The 8384-nt window shown below is 38.7% G+C and overlaps 1 protein-coding gene across 4 annotated transcripts in view; it reads left to right on the top strand.

The window, feature by feature from the left end:
- The window catches only part of LOC144529678 (thyroid hormone receptor alpha), a 106349-nt gene that overhangs the window by 61935 nt on the left and 36030 nt on the right, over window positions 1-8384 (top strand). The window lies entirely within an intron of this gene.

Consider the following 8384-nt stretch of genomic DNA (forward strand, 5'->3'; position numbering starts at 1 on the left):
GTTCGGTGTGTTCCGTGCCGTCGTCCGTCTGAGGGGCCGTCGGCCTTCATTTGGGCCGATTTGACATGTTGAATTGGAAGGTGGGCAGTCGGACTCAATGGCCAATCCGATTGGTGGAGCGCTAACCCGGAAATGATGAGCGGGATTAGAGTCTCAAAATCTGACGAAAATATTTAAAACTTTGTCGATCTGAAATGGAGACAGATTCAGCAACGGCATGGCCAATTTCTCGCTTAAAATGTTTTCAGAAACACGTTTCGGTGAACTATTTTCGTTTGAAATTCCTGTCAGTACCCGATCCGTACCGCCTGTAAAATCCGTTCTGCGCATGCGCAGAAACTCAGCGTGTTTTACGACACTGCCTGATCAGTTCTACGCTTGCGCGAACACCGGCAAACTTCACAGCTCTATGCACGCGTTGGCGTAAGGATGTTTGGACATTTCTGGTTACCAGAAGAAAACATTAGACAGTGACAGTAGACCGTTATGATGGCAGAGATGAAGTTTACAAGGTGTTTGCTGGAGTTGCCTAAAGTATCTGTTAATGATATACAGAGGGTCGTCCGGCCGTCCAGTACAACACCATTTAGCAAATTAAATAAAGGCTTCAAATTAAATAAAGTTTAAGCATGTGTATACCTCTCACTTCATGTGTTTGTACTTCTATGAAAGTATCAGGTAAAAACAGGACTACAAATGAGATCTCTGTGAGAGACCAGCAAACTATTATGTAGCTCAATGCTGGACATTTCACCCCAAATTCCGGTCACTTTACTGTATTTGTTTAGTATTTGGTTTAGAAGCCTTTATTGGTGATTTTTTTACGGTACAAAGTCCTGCTACATACATACATATATAGCTATATATGCTCGGCTATGTCGCGTTAGCATGCAGCTACAATAGTTAGCTATGAGTATGCTAACGTTAGATTGTAGTGGAACGAAGCAGCACTTTCTAACGTCAAAAATCACAGATAAAGGCTTCTGAACCAAATACTACACAATCGGACATGTTTCAGCAGGAGTGTGACCCGGAATTGGGGAGAATTTAACAACATTGCCAGCTAAGATGACATGTTTACTGCCGTTAGCATGTAGCTACTATAGTGTTATACAGCAGTGGTGGCTGGAAGAGCTGTCATCCCGTCTTCAAAAGGACACTTATGTACGTTTATACTTCATCGCATTAATAATTAGCAGTCTATGGTTATTAGTCAAGAAGAAGTATTAAAAGTAAAAACATTAACATAAACAACACAACAACGACGTCGCTACACGGTTTTGGATCAGTGACAAGTCTCGATTGTTTGTAGCTATGAGTATTGTATAATAAAGATTTAATAAAAAAGTTGTGATGTTTGGTCGTAAAGTGTTTCAACGCATGCGTGGTACAAATCGCACAGGGACATTGTTAGTTTTCTACTACGTAATTATGCACATGCGCAGAACGGATTTTACAGGCGGTACGGATCGGGTACTGACAATTCCGGAGAAGCCAGACCCACGTGACGCGTTCGTCCAATCAGCTGCCGGTTTTCATTTTGTGGGCGACAATAGAGATTAGCGCCGCCTGCTGTTATGGAGGACGTATTACGTCTCACGCACGCGCAGAACGTACGCTGATAGTGCGAGGAAGTCAAGAGAGGTGATGTGGAGAAAACAGAGAGCTGGAGAGGGAGGGAAAACGGACATCTGTCATCTTTGATCATGCTGTGCTGCTTCGTCTTCTCTTCATCTAATCAGCTTGGACACCATCCAAGACCTCCATACTCTGAGACTGTGTGTGTGTGTGTGTGTGTGTGTGTGTGTGTGTGTGTGTGTGTGTGTGTCAAATAGGGTTGGGTTGAGTTTTTCAGCACCTCCTATCTCATAAAAAAAGTGACTTTTAATTAATGGCTTCCTGAATTTTTCTGTTTTTCTTTACCTTTTTGCAACGTTTTATTTCATTTTCTTTCATTTCATTTTTAAGTCATAGCAGTTTGCAAAAATCAAGATACAAATGTAGTACTAGTAGAGTATGTTAACACTGTAAGACAGTAATTATTGACTCTGTGTGGTTAGAATTGAACACTCCTCGACACTAACCAATGGAGTTGTTCTTAACACTAGTGTGTTGCAGCAAAAAAATGTCGATCGGTGTTTCCCAAAGGCCAAGAGGACGTCCTCAAATGTCTTGTTTTGCCACAGCTCAAAGATATTCAGTTTACTGTCCCAGACAACTAGAAAATATTCACATTTAAGGAGCTGGAATCAGAGAATTACATTTTTTATTTCAATAAAAATGGACTCAAATCGATTAATCAATTATCAAAATAGTTGGCGATTAATCGATTAGTTGTCATCTATAAATTAGTCTTTGCAGCTCTATTAGCCACACAGGTGTTTGCTTCCGTATTAACACTGTACGTGTGGTTCCATACAAATACCTCGAAAAACCCATCTAATACACTAAACAGTGACAGTCAACTCTGCTAAAAGGAGAGTCAGTCTTTGCTTGACTGCACCATTTATTAAAACATGCAGCACATACATAATGTAAAAGTATTTGTAGCTGGCATACAGGCATTCAAATTCAGTTGAGTAACATAACTGTTTCACATAAATCTAAAAATCTTCAGCACTCAGTACGTATTAGTGCCAGATGGTTAGCTTCTGCTTGGCATAATAAACTTAAAACAGGGGTTTTAACGTCTGACACTGACATGTTAGACAACAGCATCTTACAGTTTTTGAACTACAGTTGCCATCGTTTAGGGGCATTGCCATGGAATCGGGTTAGTGAGCTGGTGGCTACAACTTAAGCCCTATTCTTTTGCCTATTTTAGTTTTTTACCAAATGGCACCATTAGCTGTTAGCAGTTCTTGTCTGCAGTGTACCCGTGGATGTACAGACAGCTATCACTGGATCACTTACCTGATCTGATAACCGCTTAGGGGTATATAAAACCTCCTGGAAGCACTCCCATCTCAAATTGCTTGTGATTGTCACAAGTAGCAATCAAATGCTGCACATTAGATATTTTTATTGTTGGTGTTGGATGTGTGTATACATGGTCCATCTCCACTCTCTGTTGCCATCTACTGTCACATCTGGAGAAGTGGAGCTCAGCTGGTCAGCTGTATATGTTTATGTAGCTGTTTATTTTGGCGGGGTTTAATGCATTCAAAGCATCAGAAAATAGTGGCAGAAACAAACTGTCAGATACTGTTATAAAGAATAAAGCCATATTTTCTTTCATTATTATTATTATTATTATCCACAATTCCCATTTAAAAAAAACAAAAACAAAAAAAGTCAGACACTTTAATTGAAATTTATTAGTGCATGAATTACCTATAATTTTCATAACAAATTAATCCTTAAAGTCATTCATTAAACAAAAACACCAAGTATTCTCTGGTTCCAGCCTCTCACGTTTGAAGGTCTGCAACTTTTCTCTGGTTTACAACACTTAAATCCAATTTCTTGGTTTTGGACTTTTGGTTGGACAAAATAAGCAATTTGAAGATGTCACATTGGGCTTAGGGAAGACTAAAAGATCAATCAATGAATCATAAAAATAATCGATGGATCAACAGAGAGGTGAAAATAATTGTTAGTTGTAGCCCTGGTTGATGTTATCATACACAATGAACTAGAGCTGAAATGGTTAGGCGATTAATCAATGAGTCAACAGAAAATTAATCGTCAGTTATTTTGATAATTGATAAATCGTTTTCTTTTAAAGTACAGTGACAAAGACTCGCTGGCTCCAGACTTGTAAGTATTCATTATTTTAGGGTTTGGGGGTGTTGGATGGACATAACAGGACATTTGAAGACCTCACATTGAACGTCAGGAAGTTGTGGTGGACATTTTTTCACAATTTACTGACTTTTTATATATTTATTATAGATGATCGGTAGGTGTATCAATAATGAAATTAATTGTTAGTAGCTGCCATCCCTTAAGGTGCTTTAAAGAGTTAGTTTATCTGCCATTGTACTGTTATATTCACTCCAAGATGCTTGACAAATTAGCTCTTAAACAATTCATAAACAATAGAAAAAAATTGTTTTCAAACCATGTTTAGGTACAATTGGTTCATACAAATCATATATTGCTAATGCAAAAGCTTTGGGGTGTAATGCTGCGTTCCATTTACCTTGGAAGTCAGAAGCCGGTGCTGGGAATAACGTCACACCAGAGTGAACTGTGTTCCAGCACAACAAGTCGGAATAACGGGAGGGTTAGCTTTAGCCAGGTTTGCCATTGTTAGCAATACTGGTTGATAACAACGCATTATACAGGGTTTTCTTTGGCATACAAACCGCAGCAACATATCCACAGACAGAAGTTGGACAGTACTGTGTGTATGAATGATTTAATGAGACACAAATAAGACAGAAGTGCTAACAAACAGTATATTACTACAGCTTTCACTACTGTTGATGCTCGGAGCAGCCATGTTGGATTTTGAGGTCGGCTTTGCTCGGGGTACTGCGAGGTTTTCCGACTTTCCGAGTCGGAAATCTGACATCAGGGGGCATTCCATTTGAAATTACTGACTTGGAAGTCGGAAATTCCGACTTCCGAGTTCAAAAGGAACGCACCATAACTCTTGACAAGACAAAATGTTCCACAAAGTTTGGTTAGGAAGTGTGATATTTTTGCACTCTACTTCTGCCAGGGTCATCATTTTGAACATAGATTCTGTATCAACTGTATCAGTGTTACTAATGCACATGCACAGTTGATCAAGTACACATTCTGAATGCATGTACAAGTATTTCTGCCATGTACATAAATCAATCTTAAGGGAATCAGCCACTCTTCATAAGCAACTATATTCCATTTTTTACAGTGGTCATGCCAAACGATGTGAGAGCAGCCTGTTAAAAGGCAGGCTCTGTGCAGCAACGTGGTTGGCTCAGGTCACATATATGTCCAGACCACTGGTGTTGTGGTGACTCTGGTGCCCTCATCTGGCAATCTCTGCTCCTCGGATGGTATGGTGCATTCACCTGAGGTGGGCTCAAACGTGACATTGCATGGAGAGTAACAGGTCTTCATTATTAGTTATTTTATAGTATGGTTGCATTGAAAGTAATAGTGAGTTGACACACATGCACTAAACTATGACTAGACTAATATTTGAATCTCTGGCATGTTTCCGTGGTGTTAGCAGGATAATCCACTCTGAACTCTGCAGAAACATGACACGGTTAATAATGATTAATAATAAGGAGTGCATTAGTTTTGATAACCTAAACCGCATTATAACATGGTTGGAGATTTTGGTCTAGTAAGAGCCAAAGTTGAGTTTGATTTGATTTCAGTGATACGGACGTCAGATCACGCATGTGTCTGAAAATTGCTCACTCCCTCCAGCCAGTTAGAATCAAGTCTTCTATGTGGTCAGGGCATAAAGACAAATATGGATGGAGTCATGATCAGTCATTAGCAGTAAATCAGTGCCTGCAATGGGCCAGTGCTCAGCAGTACTGACTACTGGCGATTTTTGTCCACATGAGTACACTTACTTTTAATTGTTATTATCAGTATTAATAATAGGCTAATATTTATACCAAAATAGGTTATCAAGATTTACTGGGACAAACCAAGCAATACGGTTTAAAATCAGACATTTAGCATGCGCATATATATATATATATATATAATACATATTTATTTGTGCTGTGTGCCTTATCTTTGCTGCTGTAGCACATATGTTTCCCAGTTTTGGATCAATGAAGTCGATCGATCGATCTATCAATCAATCAAGCCAAAGGAATGATCCTTTGTCTCATAACCACATTTTCAGACACTGCGACAATTCGACTGTGAGATTGGCAGCCGAATCAGGCTCCTTAGTTCAAATCGTCATTTATTGCGCCAGTTGATATTGCGATGAGGATACAAAAAAGGATATATTGTGCAGCCCTAGTGCACTCAGCCATGCCAGCAAGCAACACTGATTATAGTCAGTTTCTTAATACAGTTGTGTTCAAAATAATAGCAGTCCAACATCACTAACCTCATGAATCAATTTTTTTGGTAGAAGTGATATTTCTACATGGCAAATAATTTACTAGTAAGTGTTGTAGAGTCATAGAAAACCAACAGACCCATCAGTCATGACATGCATGCTGCTCATTCTGTGTAATTGAATCTGTAATTGAAAGGGGCATGTTCAAAATAATTGCAGCGTTGTGTTCAATTAGTGAAGTGATTGATTCTGTGAAGAAACAGGTGTCAATTATGGCCCATATTTAAGGAAGGAAGTAAGGAAGCAAATGTTGTGCATGCTGGTTATAGTGCATTTCACACTGAAATACTCAGCAAAATGGGTCGTTCCAGACATTGCTCTGAGGAACAGCGGACTTTGATTAAAAAGTTGATTGGAGAGGGGAAAACATATAAAGAAGTGCAGAAAATGATAGGCTGCTCAGCCAAAATGATTTCAAATGCCTTGAAATGGCATCTAAAGCCTGAACGACGTGGGAAAAAATGGTTAACTACCATTCGAATGGATCGAAGAATAGCCAAAATAGCAAAGGCTCAACCAATGATCAGCTCCAGGAAAATCAAAGAAGACTTAGTTACCTGTGAGTACTGTTACGATCAGAAGAAGGCTATGTGAAGCAAAGCTATCAGCTAGAAGCCCCCGCAAAGTCCCACTGCTGAAAAAAAGACATGTACTGAATAGGTTGAAATTTGCCAGAGGACACATTGACTGGCCAAAAGAAAAATGGGGCAACATTCTGTGGACTGATGAGAGCAAAATTGTTCTTTTTGGTTCTAGGGTCCGCAGACAGTTTGTCCGACGACCACCATGCACTAAATTCAAGCCACAGTACACTGTGAAGACAGTAAAGCATGGTGGTACAAAAATCATGTTATGGGGATGTTTCTCATACTGTGGTGTTGGGCCTATTTATCGCATACCAGGGATCATGGATCAGTTTCAATACATCAAAATACTTGAGGTCATGTTGCCTTATGCTGAAGAGGAAATGCCTTTTGAAATGGGTCTTTCAACAAGATAATGACCCAAAACACACCAGTAAGCGAGCAAAGTCTTGGTTCTAGATGAACAAGATTGATGTTATGGAGTGGCCAGCCCAATCCCCAGACCTCAATCCCATAGAAAATGTGTGGGGTGACATCAAAAATGCTGTTTCTGAGGCAAAACCCAGTAATGCAGAGGAATTGTGGAATGTAGTTCAATGGTCCTGGGCTAGAATACCTGTTCACAGGTGGCAGAAGTTGGTCGACTCCATGCAACACAGATGTGAAGCAGTTCTCAGAAATGATGGTTATGCAACTAAATATTAGTGCAGTGATTCAAAGTAAAGCAAACCCTTGAGACATTTTTCAGTTTATACAGTAAATGTTTGAGTTTGTAAAGAAAAATGCAAATACTGCTATTTTTTTGAACAGCCTAATATTCCTTTTTCTTCACTTTCTGTAAAGGTATAAGACAAACCTGATCAATGTTGGTCATGTTTTGATTTGGAATTGAATGTGCAGTGTTCCCAGTGCATTGATATTATGGAATTAAAAGCTATTCTAAGGATTTTGAGCATTATTCACTTTTTTAAACACCCTGCTATTATTCTGAACACAACTGTACATGCAAACATGCAGAGCAGCAAAAAGCAATGAAACAAGAACATACAACAATCGTGATGGAGATATTGATAGAATATTAAAAGACGCAGTAGAAGAGTAATAAAATGTTGACTCTTTATTTTCCTTAATTAAGGCTGCAAAATTGGATCATAAATGAGTTTTATTACACATTAAAATGTGTTGAAAATACAACAATCTGGCAGAGAAGCGTACATTTGCCTTTACTGTTAATCTGAATGGTCTAACTGTAGCTGTGAACTTTAGCCATAAAGAGGGAATAAAAAGCTAGAAAAAAAAACATTAAAATTGCACAGTACAATTTACCCTAATTTAGTCTAATTTAGTAAATTAGATTTTTGTTTCCTCTAATAGATGCAGGAATGTACTGCCCTGCAAAGGCAAAAGGCAGTAACTTTGTTTTTGGTCGAAAATTTGTTAATATTTTTGGGACATTCAAGACATCCTTTATCATGTGGATAAGTATCTTGAGTCAATTTCGTTGTTGTTTTTCGAGAAAAGGGTTGTCTTAACAGTAACTTCCAAAAGCCCAGAAGATACCAAGGCAGAACACCGTAACACCCGTTACCGCTCTTTGACTTTGTTTTGGAACGCTCAAATTGAGTTAGGGTTAGGATAGCAATAAGTAGATGGCTATAAGTAATTGTAAATCATGAGAAATATATGCCATGATAACTAGATTGTATACAGGTGTTATTATGATATTGTAAATGGTGATCAGCAACCAAATATTGATAATGTTGATAAAAGTT

The sequence above is a fragment of the Sander vitreus genome, chromosome 15, assembly GCF_031162955.1.
Source record: "Sander vitreus isolate 19-12246 chromosome 15, sanVit1, whole genome shotgun sequence".
Classification (NCBI taxonomy): Eukaryota; Metazoa; Chordata; class Actinopteri; order Perciformes; family Percidae; genus Sander; species Sander vitreus.